The sequence below is a fragment of the Aricia agestis genome, chromosome 3 (genome assembly GCF_905147365.1).
Source record: "Aricia agestis chromosome 3, ilAriAges1.1, whole genome shotgun sequence".
In the NCBI taxonomy this organism is placed as follows: domain Eukaryota; kingdom Metazoa; phylum Arthropoda; class Insecta; order Lepidoptera; family Lycaenidae; genus Aricia; species Aricia agestis.
In genome coordinates this window covers 11,988,094-12,002,195 of record NC_056408.1, presented here as the reverse complement: position 1 = coordinate 12,002,195, position 14,102 = coordinate 11,988,094, and the positions used below count along the sequence as shown (strand labels likewise).

General features: G+C 36.4%; 1 protein-coding gene across 1 annotated transcript in view; it reads left to right on the top strand.

Annotated features, from left to right (window-relative positions):
* Positions 1-14,102, top strand: part of LOC121725317 (protein artichoke) — a 96,042-nt gene that overhangs the window by 37,722 nt on the left and 44,218 nt on the right. Inside the window, exon 2 of the mRNA XM_042112208.1 lies at positions 13,384-13,418. The gene's annotated coding sequence lies outside the window, so the exon portion shown is untranslated. The remainder of the gene's footprint in view (positions 1-13,383; positions 13,419-14,102) is intronic.

Here is a 14,102-nt window from a genome sequence, read left to right as displayed (position 1 = left end):
ATATCTCTCAAAAGCCGAACCAATGTTTAAGTGCCCACGAATTCAATATAAACGCGCAACAGATTCGTAAAGTTCCTCGTATGGAATGCGATGTACTTACCATAATTGGAGTTTTTATAGATTACTAGCTGTTGCCCGCGACTTCGTCCGCGTGGACTTCAGTTTATAGCGCGCGATGACAACAAAATTGGTGTCAAAAGCTTTTATAAAAAAACCCTGGTACCTCTTAAATCAAAACAGCTGTGCAGTGTGCACATAATATTAATTTTTTTTAAATTAAACTTTATATTTTATGCCAAATTTTTAAGCTTATTTAGCCCCCCAATTACACAACTTTACCCATAAACTATTTATCGTTGATAGGTTTAAGGTTACGTCATTGCATAGATAAAGTACTGATTTACAATTAACGTAAAAAAGAAATAGCAATCATAAAAAAGAAATAACAATCGAAAAAAATCGAATGTAAGATAATACCACCTCTTATAAAATGACTTTTGGGCAAGCGTTAGCGCGATGTAGGAGACGCACGGCGCCATCTATTATGAATTTTTGGAACTAACTTAATTTGAACAAATTTACGCCTTTTCACCCCCCTACAACGCTTTTTTCCAGAAAAAAAGTAGCCTATGTCCTTTCTCAGGCTTTAGACTATCTGTATACAAAATTTCATTACAATCGGGTCGATAGTTTTGGCGTGAAAGCGAGACAGACAGACAGACAGACAGACAGAGATACTTTCGCATTTATAATATAAGTATAGATTTCCCCCAGGCAATTTGATGGAACGTAAGCCTCGTGGGAGGGGTCCGATCACTGCGCTCGCCGCAGGCTAAATAATAATTTTTTTCACTCACAAAACTGCAAAGGTACTTTCTTTCGGCTAGGCGGATAGAGTTAATTAATTTCGAGGTACTTATTTTGGCTCAGTTAAGTTTTAGTGATACGGATTAAATATATTGATTTGCGTTAACGTAAAAATGGCTGTTTTAACACTTACGAATATTATGATCCACTCTGTCTGTGCAGTGGAGAGCTTTTGCCGTCGTTTGATATATTTTTTATGGCTATTTTTGAGAAAATATTATAGAAAATGGAATGTTAGTTTTCATCCCGAAATAAGTATGACTACAAGATAATGTAACTCTACATTCATACAGGGCATGTTTTACATAAAAGTAACGCAGCCCAATCAAGTTTGTTAACCGTAGTAAATAAATTATAGCAATCCATCGGGCATTATCATAATATAAACGGCTAAAACGGGTTTGGTACAGGTGGTCGGATGTAGGTCGTGTGTTACCGCTATTGCTCCGGAAGGCGGTGACCCGAGTTTGTTAGGTGTTATGTTGATCCTTATCTCGTTGAAATAAGAGTGTAAATAAGAGTGTATCAGAGGTAAAATAGTTTTGAACACGGCACACGCACAACCTTTACTAGTTTTGATTATTTCTCCGGAAAGCGATGACCAGAGTTTGTCTAACTGTTATATTGTGTTTTTATATTGATCCATGTCTCATTGGGATAGGGGCGTGCTAAAGGTAAAATATTTTAAAATCGCGTACACACACCCTTTTACTAGTTTTTATTATTATAAGTGCCTTATCACACTGGCGATTAGCGAGCGATTTGAAAGCGACGCGACTGCGCAGCGCACACACCGCGATTGCGCGGCATCGTCGCGGCGTGGCGTGAACGCCATTTTGTACATTCGTCTACACAGATTATTATTATTCATAGTAGACTCGTCTAGGGAGTGACGTCAGAATCCATTTTGCTGCTGAGTGTCCAAAATACCAAAGGCAAGCTGCGTGCACGCCGCGCAATCGCGGCGTCATCGCGGCGTGTGCGCTGCGCAGTCGCGTCGCTTTCAAATTGCTCGCGAATCGCCAGTGTGATAAGGCCTTTATTATACCTACTGCGGAAGGCGGTGACCGGAGTTTATCAAACTGTAATTTTTTTAATATTAATCCTTATGTCGTCAGAATAAGGGTCAGTCAAAAACGGTATAGTTCTGAATGAAAAATAATATCTACACATCATTGGTAAGCCTGTGATGAAGAGTAACAAAATATTTTGAGATATTCCTAATGAGTAACTTTAAGTATAATAAAAAGTTAACGAAACTTATTCCTAAGGTTTTACCGTATCAAAAATGTTCTACTTGTTTACGGAAACGAAATAGTGACGAAAATGCAGAAACAAAATCTTCAATCCGAGAAAAATCTATTTGGGATTTTCCCAACGAGCTAAGTCTGCGTTGGCATGAAGACAATAAATTATATTCCGTCGTGCTGGCCCACACACGGCCAAATAGAGGTGAACTAGTTTTTTCAAATCAGGAGATGATACTTTTATTGATGTTGCTGCCTGCTGCTGGTGTGTTCATTATTATCAAAAGTATTAAAATAGCGTTAACGTGATTTCTATATCTATCTCTAGAGTCTAAAATATAAAATACTAGATGTTGCCCGCAGCTCTGTTGCGCCAAAACTCGTTTATCGCGCGGGAACCGTATATTTTTCCGGGATTAAGAGGATACACCAGGGGCTAGAGAAATGAAAAAAAAGTACGTGTAATATCTATAGCTGTCTCCCTTACCTCAAGCTTATACCGCGGAACGCGATAGAGACAACTGCAGAAAATCCAGAAAATCAACGATTCGTTGTCCCCTGATTCCTTCTCCAAAACTTAACCGATTTAAGTACTTTTTTCATTAAAGATTAAAGAATGGCTTGAGCTGTGTTCCTATGTTTTATTTTTTTTGTATAATTTAGCCAAATCTGTTTTCTGGATGTTTGAACACAGCAGAAAATCTGGCTATTTTTTTGGGTTTTTGAATGTTCATATCTTATTTAATAATTAAATTATGAAAAAAAAGAAAACATAGGGACATTGTATTAGTGGCCGTAGATATTCAGGAAAAAAATTATAACTCTACTAGCATTATCCAGGGAGGAAACAGGGGACAACGTTTGTATGGAAAAAAGGGCGGTGTGGACTCCTCTTAATCCCTCAATCCGGATTCTTGGAAATCTATTGTTATTCTATTGTGTCTCGCTCACCGGTGAGTTGGGTTGATCTCATGGGGCTTGATGGGTTAAAAGTATCCTATGTCCTTTCCCGGGCAGGGATTGCAATCCGGAAAACCGGATCCGGAAATTCGCCGGATCCGGTATCATTTTACGGTTACTGGATGCGGTCCCAATATACCGGATCCGGAGACCGGATCCGGTGCTAATAATTGGTAGCTAACTGATACGGTCGTTGCATGAAAAAGGTGCTTCAAATACGTTACGCGTGGTGTTTAAGCTTTATCTTGTTTTTATGATAATATTTTGCTGACAATAAAGCGAATTAGTACACTAGTACTGTCATAATAGAAGCTGTAAGGGCCTTTCAGCCTTAAGCAGCTTTATTAGAAGTAGTTTACTAGGTGACGCTTTGGTGGTCACACTTTGGTTGGTTCCTCCTCCTCGCGTCGTGTCCCTCATTGCTGAGGGTCGTGATTCCCCTTTAGTTTAGAGGTGACCACATTAAGCCATCTGTGGTGATCCTTGGCAGAATGGAGGGCGTCATGAAGGCCAGTGTCTAGCGTAGTGCGCACTTGGCCAGACCACCTGATAGGGCTTCGGCCTCTTGAACGGCGACCGTCAACTTTGCCTGTAACCACAAGCTGTTCAATGTTAAGGCCATCCTTTCTTGCTATGTGACCAAAGAAATCCAAAACTCTTTGTAGGCATATCGATGACAGTCTTGTTTTTATCTTTAAGTCACTAAGGATGGATGGAGACGTTGTATTTTTACTTTTTAGTTCAGTTTCATCAATCCGGTCGGATACGGCCGGACCTGGCCGGATTTATGGGAATCCGGTCAAATCCGGTCCGGATTGAAAATGACGCCGGATTGCAATCCCTATTCCCGGGACTCAAAGTACTCGTATCTCCATGCGAAACTTCAGCAAAATCGGTTCAGCGGTTTGGGTGTGAAGAGGTAACGGACAGATAGACACACTTTCACATTTATATTATTAGTATGGATATATCTTAAATAGCGACTGCGTATTTTAGAGCTCAAAAATTACATTATAACTAGCTGGTGCCCGCGTTGTCGTCTGCGCTATATTCTAATATTATTATTGTAGTGTCACTAATATATATTCTGTGGTAGTGTACTCTAAAAGAACTAACAGACATTAAAATTAATTGAAAACGTGACTGGAAGAAGCAGGTAAGCAGTTAAAAAAATGTCATTTTTTTGCATAAATATAAGCTAATGATTAGGTAATTTAATGATTATTTGAGGTAGGAAAATGATTTGAAATAAAAAAATGAGGATTACGTTATATTAGCCAGATGATGAAGTAGATATAAAGTTACAAGGTTTGCTTAAATTATAAGGTAAAAAATGAGTAATTGTCCTTATGTTACAAAATGTTACTTATCTGGTTCTTCCCGACACGTCTTTAACTATGACATGAAAATTTTGGGGCGCATAACTCATTTGAAAAATATTACAGCCTGAGTATTGTAACATACTTACGTTACGTTATGTTAATACGAATACTTTTTTTATAAATAACGTAACAATAATAATTGTCAGCTTAAGAAATACGGTTACTAATATCTAAAATAACAATCGCGTATTCTGGAGCTCAAAAATTATATTATGTTCACAGCAAAATATTTAAGCGGTATACAGGGTGTATGGGTCCCTTATATGGTCACTGTTAAGCATTTGTGTACTAACTATACCTACTAACCCAATATTTTTTTGTTGACTTATGAATGCGGTCTTGTTCTAATCTAAAGAACATGCATTCATAACTTCAATAAATATATTATATACTAGATGACTCCCGCAACTCTGTTGCGCCAAAACTCGTTTGTCGCGTGGGAACCGTACATTTTTCTGGGACAAAAAGTATCCTATACCCTTACCCGGGACTCAAAGTATCTCCATGTCAAATTTCAGCAAAATCGGTTCAGCGGTTTAAGCGTGAAGAGGTAACAGACAGACAGACAGACAGACACACTTTCAAATTTATAATATAATAATTATTAGGTATTTTTTGTGGGATCACCTTTGTATGGAATTTATGATATTATTGATGATTTTATTTATTATTTATGACTGCTCACACATATCACAAAAAATTGCTCTTTCAGCGCTAGTCTAACTTTCACAGTGAACTCTATATTATAAGGGTTTTGTTATACCTTGTATAAGGGACTCATACACGCCCTAAAGTATTATCACTTACTTTTGTTACACCCTGTATATACAGCTTATAACATAATAAGCGTTCCTAAATTGCGTCACTGGGTGTATTGACATTTCTGTCTTGTAGTCGAAAAGGAAATTAAATTTTTCGTCACGTTCAGTCTTTAGGACATAGCTGTTGGGTACTAATGCGCTGAGCTTCTCATTTTGGACTTTCCCATAAAAAAATAATAGGGAATATTACAAAAAACTCGGAGCAGAGGGCGGTACTAGCACATATAATAATAGCTCCCACACCGGTTTCGGTGACGGTGGCCGGTTTCATTGAAACCAGGCCAGCTACGTAGGAGTAATTTTATAGTGCCCAAGTGTGTGCGCAGTACACGAGAGCACTCTCTATTCCTTTACTCTCATAACCCAGTAGGACGGAAGACCGACACGACCGGCGAGAGATCAGACGCAGGACCGACTTTTAACGCATGGATCATCTTACTTGTCAGACAATCAGGTGATCAGCCTGCATTTTCCTAACCAAACTTGGAAATAACATGTTTCCAACGCGGGAATCGAACCCACGACCTCCGAGTCAAGAGCCGCGCTCTATACCACTAGACCACGGAGGCGCCAAATAGTAAATAACCCGACATGTTGCACACGTCCTATCAGAATTATTTTTAACAAAAAATTAAAACCGACTTCCAAGGTAAAAACAATAATAACATCCTTATAATATGAACTAAAAAGTATTAAATAATTTTTCCTATCTAATAGTGCCTTGTTCTGTATTCGGCTAAAACTCAACTACGTATTTCTGTACTCAATCTTCATCATTTTGAAGTCGGTACCAGATATAGCTGAATCTTCAGTCTGCCAGAATATTTGAAACTTTTGTAACTGGCACCGACTTCAAAATTATGAAGATTGAGTACAGAATACCTAGTTGAGTTTTAGCCGAATACAGAAAAAGGCACTATTAGATAGGAAAAATTATTTAATACTTTTTAGTTCATATTATAAGGATGTTATTATTGTTTTTACCTTGGAAGTCGGTTTTAATTTTTTGGTAAAAATAATAATTTTAGTTACCTAGTAAACCATCGCGTCATATCGCGTACCACAGAACTCTACGGCCGCCCGTGACCGCTCGTGGCCGCTCGTGGCCGGCGGCGGCCGCGATTTGTCAAGCGATACTATGTATTACAATAATGAAGATAAAGTTTAAAATCATAATATGACACTGAAAGTGCTCGCCTCGCCGCTGCCATTCCGGTGTGGCGCGGCTCTTAATCTATGTGTCTAAGCACACTAGGCTGAATTACGCCGGCGTAAATTCCGCCGCGTTTCAAACGCATACAAAATACGGACGGAACGTGATGGACGACACACTATGCCGAAATCCCGTCGCGAGCCGAACTTCCGTCGAGTCGAGTCGAGTGGAAAGTTCGGCAGCGATTCGGCGGTAATGTTTTTCAAAACCGAACATAGCAAATCCAACCTTAACTCCAAAGCATTAACGCACACATTACATCTGAGAATTTTAAAATTACGCGGCGGAATTTCTCAGATTCAGAAATTCTCAGATGTAATGTGTGCGTTAACGCTTTAGAGTTAAGGTTGGATTTGCTATGTTTGGTTTTGATACTTCGCTTCTGCGCTAATATAAATTGACACGTAATCGTTGAACATAGAAAAACGAACATAACCCCTCCCCCATTTCGAAAATCGGTTAAAATTGTAGCCTATGTGTTATTCTGATGTTTAAGGTATAATCTATATTATTGTATTGTTTTATTAAAATCCGTTCAGTAGTTTTTGCGTGAATGAGTAACAAACATCCATACATACATACATCCAAACTTTAACAAAACATTACTTAATAATCTATACTTCTATACTATAAATTATAATAATATTATAAAGCGGAAGAGTTTGTTTGTTTGTTTGTTTGTTTGAACGCGCTAATCTCAGGAACTATTGGTCCGATTTGAAAAATTCTTTCAGTGTTAGATAGCCCATTTATCGAGGAAGGCTATAGGCTATATTTTATCACGCTAAGACTAATAGGAGCAAAGAAATAGAGGAAAATGTGGAAAAATCTATACTAATATTATAAAGTGGAAGAGTTTATTTGTTTGAACGTGCTAATCTCAGGAACTACTGGTCTGATTTGAAAAATTATTTCAGTGTTAGATAGCTCATTTATTGAGGAAGGCTATAGGCTATATTTTATCACGCCAAGACTAATAGGAGCGAAGAAATAGAGAAAAATATGGAAACAACGGGGGGAAATTATTTGAGAGGCTTATTTGAACGCGCTAATCTCAGGAACTACTGGTCCGATTTGAAAAATTCTTTCAGTGCTAGATAGCTCATTTATTGAGTAAGGCTATAGGCTATATTTTATCACGCCAATATTAAAAGGAGCCAAGTAATAGAGAAAAGTGTGGAAAAAACGAGGGAAATTATTTGAAAGGGCTTATTTGAACGCGCTAATCTCAGGAACCGATGGTGGAACTGGTCCGATTTGAAAAATTCTTTCAGTGTTAGATAGCCCATTTGTTGGAAAAGGCTATATGCTATATTTATCACGCTATGATTAATAGGAGCGAAGAAATAGAGGAAAATGTGGAACAAACGGGGGAAATTATGTGAAATTGCTTATTATCTTAAGAACTACTGGAGCAATTTTTGTGTTATTTGGCAAACATGAAGAATAGACCACGTGAAGGGACATAGGCTGTTTTTTTGCGGAAGAATGTACGGTTGCGTGAAATTCCTAAATTACGCGGGCGAAGCCGCGCGGAACATCTTAATATAATAAAATCGTAGGAAGGTCAATTCTGTACATTGAATATTTTTGTACGTAATAATATTTGGAACGTGGTCTTCTATGCTAACGCGGACGAAGTCGCGGGCAACAGCTAGTAATTAATAATTCAGCCTAGTGTGTTTAGACACTAACAGATTAAAATTGTATAAACATTAAACTTACATAGGAATTCGATCTGTATATGTATGGTAATAAGGTGCAAAATCGTGTAAATATAAATAAAAATTCAATTACGAAGTATTTTTTACTCATAAATGCGATTGTGTTTTTTATTCCTATTACGATGTAGATTGTTTTTCAGTTTCCTTTCAATTTATACTAGTGCAATTAGTGTATTATCGAAGCAACTCACTTCTCAGAAGAAATGTCAAATGTGTGCCTTACGCTCTGGAGTTAAGGTTGAATTTGTTATGTTCAATTTTGGTGACGTGGTGTGGCGACCCTGACGTGGTAATGATGATGATGATGATGAATGTAATTTGCATAGTAGCATATGCTTTCAATTCTTAAAACAACGCCGAAACCACCAAACTTGTATCTATTATGTTCGGGCCACACTAACGAGAAACGCCGTTAATTATCGCGTTAATTCTAAAACAGGCATTATCGCCTTTAATTAGTGGCATGTAAAGGCGATAATGCTATAACATGTTTTAGAATTAACGCGATAATTAACGGCGTTTCTCGTTAGTGTGGCCCGAACATTAGGAATCTGGGGTTCTCTTAGTATCTCCGGAACCATAGTATACCTTGGTGCGAAATCTTTCGTTTTGGTAGCATATGCTTAGGATACTTCTCATAAAACCAAAATCACCATATGTTTCCTTATAAATTTTGAGGAGTTCCCTCGATTACTCCTGGATCCCATCATCAGGTCACCATTTTTATGAACATGGTACCAAATTGGGGTATACAACAAAATAAAAATTTTAAAAATCGGTTCACAAACGGCGAAGTAATCGTTGAACATACAAAAAAAAAACTCCACAGCCGAACATATAACCTCCTCCTTTTTGGAAGTCGGTTAAAAAACGTTGCCAACGTCGAGCATAACTTTATTATTTATCCTTAGCTGGTAACGTAATAAGCCACAATTTTTTAAACAATACGAGGGAAAATCAATGTGTTACGAGGTCAATGACACTCAAAGGTCAAGTTTTAACGAAGCCGTAGGGCCGGAAGGTCGATGTTTATATTTTACATTCGCTATTCGACTTATGTAACGTCATCATAATATTATGTTTACCATATTATATTTACTTACAAAATACCCTTATGGCCGGTGTACATTATTTCAATCCAGTGAACCAATCTAGCGTTGGAATGCACTGGAAAGCAATAAAATGCATTCCAAAATAGTGAAGGAAAGCAATTAAGTGATTTCCAGAGCCTGTTTAGATTAAAATATTATAACCCGCTATTTTATTAATGTGACTTAAACAATCTTCATATTATTATAAATTATAAAGCAATAAAGCAATCTACCTGAAATATCAAAATTGCCCCAATAAGACGGAAGTGGGGCCATTTGACTACGCATTTTATTCCCGACATACCGTGTTTCTATCCCGTATTATGACTTGTTAAAGGTTTGAATATTAAATTTTTTAAATTTAACATCTTGTGAACAAACATTCAGTTCACAAGAAATAAAATTTAAGGTTCTATAACTGTGTTACTGTTTAGATAACAGCCTTCACATTCATGTGTGGAATGTAAGTACAGTCGTTTCAAAAACAGCTTATTATTTTAAATGCTATGTGCTGAATATTATGTGATATAAAATCCGTGCTCTATATTTATAACTAGCTGTTACCCGCGACTTCGTCCGCGTCAACAAAATGTAAAATACATCGGTAAAAAATAAAAAAGTAAAAATATGTCTTCCTCCTTTTTGGAAGTCGGTTAAAAAGTAGCCTAAGTTACTCCTTATTACATCAGTTATCTGCCAATAAAAGTACCGTCAAAATCGGTCCAGCCATTTCGGAGATTAGCCGGAACAAACAGACAGACATACAGACAGACAAAAATTCTAAAAATTGTTAATTTGGTGTAAATACCGTCTAAATATTCATATGCATGTAGTAAAAAACGGTTATTTTAATATTACAAACATACACTCTAATTTTATTTATATGTGTATAGATAATTGATTACTTTCTGAATTTGAAATCACTGAGATGACAAAGCTTTCGTTATTAGCAACTTACTAATTTTAAGATGTAATGTACATTTAATGTGTATGTAAATCTGCAGTCAATCATACCATTTTGATCAATCTTTCTTGATCAAGAAAAGTTTTTACTTTCGATTAAGAAAACAACAAAGATAACGCATAGAAACAAAAAATAATCATATAGAATTGTATAGCACAAAATATTTTTGTTAATTATAATTTTACGTAACACTAAGGGATCAAAAGAAAATATTTAAACAAAGGACAAGAGCAAGCATTCACGGATATTAATCAAAAGTAACCTTAATTAGTACGCCGACTGTACTCAAGTGTAACAGTACTGAAGGTCGTAATGGGACAAGTTTTTAGGCCTCAGGCCTGTACTACTGAGAAACGAACGGTCATCTACAGATTCTTCTCGGACTCATGTACAGGATGTTCGTAACGGAAAATAGAAAAATGTTATAATTGTTGTACACGACGGTACCTAATTAACGCGTGTCAGTAGAAGAAACATTCTGAGTATGAATAAATACGATTATTTTGTCATAATAATATTGTGTTATAGAAGTTTGTGGAGACAAACACGTATAAATTTATACACGATGTAATTAAACTAAGAGATAAAGCTTAAGGTGTGTATTTAGAATGGCACTGATTTAAAGTGGCAGTTGTAAATATATAAGTTAAAAATTATAAATGGCACGTTTAATAACTAGTTCGGCAGTTAAAACTAAGCAGTAAAGTAAACAAAAATGAGTATTAATAATGGATCAGTGAATATATAATTGAGCATGAAAATACTTACTTAAATGAGCGGCAAAAATTATTGGACGAGCGGTTACGCGTGGGCAGTAATAAATCGAAATTTGACAGTAAAAATCTCATTCCAAGCATTTCTTTAAACAATAAAGTGGTAAAAAAAAAAAAACTTAAATAGTAATAAAAAATTTAATTACTTTTGCTTTGACAAGGAATTAAATAAAGCAAATTGTAACTATATAATAGGAACTTTTATTTGTAGTTCGAAACATACTTAAGTAATTAAAATGACATAGAATTTGCTTTAATAGCTGCTAAAATAAATTCTGTCACTTCCGCCCAACTAACGAACATTTACCTCTCTTTTCATTGAACTTGAGTTCGGGTGTCACCGCTCGCTATGATTTGCCGAACTATTTATCGAACCGCTCATTCCATCCTTTTTACCGCTCATTTTAGTTATTGGACTGCTCAATTATTTTTAGAATTGACATTGTATGATGAAGTAACCGACTAATCAATTTTTTATTACTGTCCAATGTCCATGTCTTAATGTCGCAATAATTAATCAACCGCAATTAAATTAAATAACTGCTCTATATTTTTTTCAACTGATCATAATAACATCTCAAAAAATTTGTTCCCAATTAGAATTAGCTGTGAAAGTAGCAGCGCTGACTCTTCATTATTTTACACCCTGCAGTAAATAGTATCGTCGTTTTGCTGATGCAATTATAGCTTTGTCAGGGTAAACAAAGTAATAGATAAAAAATTGCCGTTTCTTTTTGCAGAAATGGAGGCTTTAGGGCCGGAAAAATATTATTTGAAATTAAAAAACTGTGGATTTTATATGTAGCTAGATATTACATTAGCCAGATGACAAAGTAGATAAAAAGTTTGTTCAAATTATTAGGGAAAAATGAGTAATTGCTCTTATTTTATAAAATATTAGTTATCCACTTTATCCTCTCATGTCCTAAATTATTTCAAGTTACATGGGGTTTAAACCGCGCCTGAGGTTGTGAAAATGATATGCAGTGTAACGTACTATGTAGCTAGCGGTCTACATGTGCCCCAAGTTACTTACAAGTTTGCCCAGGAGCCCATAGGGATATGTTAAAGGTACCATTTAAATTAATTAAAGTTATTAAAAAAAATTTAAATAAAATAAGCTACTCAATAGACTGGAAGTATGATTAGCAAAATTTAAGTTTTAACTAATGATCTAAATTAATAATAATAAAGCCTCTTTAACCTTAACTTTACAACATTTTTTGCAAATATTTTGATAAACATACATTTATTTATGAGAAAAAGTAATTAAAGTTAAGGCCCCTGTCGGGATATAGGCCTCCTCCAAAATTTTCCAAGTTTTCCTTGATGCAGCTTTCTTTGTCCAGTTATTCCCAGCGTATTTTTTAATTTCGTCTACCCAACGTTCACTCTGGCGGCCTCTAGGTCTTTTGCCGCCAGGGCCTGACAAAATTTAAGTTTTAACTAATGATCCCAATTATTATTTATTTACAACTAAAGCTGAAATTTTAGGTTCCTTGTAATTTGAAAATCAATTGTCAAGTGTCTATTCTATATATTATCTATATATTAATACGCAAGCGAAAAACTTTGTATCGCTTTTGCGTAAAAATGCGGAAACGTAGGTGACTTAAATTTTGCACAGTTATAGATAGCACTCCTTCACCGTATAGGTGAAGGAGTGCATCGAGCTAATATTATTTTGAAATTATGCTTTTATCACACATTTTTTGAACAAATAAAATATTACACACACTACAATACGCACATTCAAGAAGATGACAGATTTTTGAGTTACAAACATGTGCCAAACCTATACATAAGAATTATACTCTTTTATTTATGGTTGAAGTCTGTTGACAACAAGTTGACAAATTGAAAATGGATTACTAACGGCCGTTCCCAATATTTGATCTATCTCTGGTTTTGCCCTACTAGAGATAGGAATAGCTCACAATTGACATAAAATATATGTCTCTAATGTCTAATGTGAGCTATTCCTATCTCTAGTAGGGCAAAACCAGAGATAGATCAAATATTGGGAATGGCCGTTAAACGTTTTTTATTGAATCTTAGATACTATTAGACAATGCTTACACGGCCAGTCTGAGATCAGTTGAGTCCCAGAGATGAGAGTTGAAAAAAAAAATAAGTCAATATTTTTTTACAAATTAAATGTAGTAGTCCTAATATCGTTGAAACTAATGTCGAATTTTGACCATTGGGCGATCTCTAGTATTATATGTATAAAACCAAGTTATATTATATAGCAATAAAACGAAAGCGGCTTAGCATTTTTTTGATACTGCAGTCTTCCCACCTCCACCATAAAATATTTAATGTTATTTATTCTTCGCAGGTACCATCCAATCTCCCGTGGACCAAAACTGACAGGTGAGCACATTATTTATGGGGACTACGTCCTACACAGTACAACGTGAAGAGTATCACCAAGCGTGATTCATGTCAAGCATCACTCAATTTTTGATACGAACGTTGTCTAGTGTACCCTCGTCGGGTCTGAATTTTTGAGCTTCGAGGGTCAATTCAGACCGCAACGCGAAGCGTAGATACTAGATGCATTTCTAAATTTGTATGGATTTGACAGACTTCAATTTTTTTATGAAATAAGGGGGCAAACGAGCAAACGGGTCACCTGATGGAAAGCAACTTCCGTCGCCCATGTACACTGGCAGAAGAGCTGCAGATGCGTTGCCGGCCTTTTAAGAGGGAATAGGGTAATAGGGTAGGGAAGGGAATAGGATAGGGGATTGGGCCTCCGGTAAACTCACTCACTCGGCGAAACACAGCGCAAGCGCTGTTTCACGCCGGTTTTCTGCGAGAACGTGGTATTTCTCCGGTCGAGCCGGCCCATTCTTGCCGAAGCATGGCTCTCCCACGTATAAATTGCGTGAGACGTCTTGCAAATCTGTCAAACCATAAAGTGTGAAACAAACATGCGGTCTGAATTGACCCTAAGGTGGCATTTTGCTCTACGCCAGCTTTAGCATGGGTCGCTAGATCAATGTCGGTAGACAATGAAACCTATATCCTAGCTCATAAAGTGGCATTTTATTT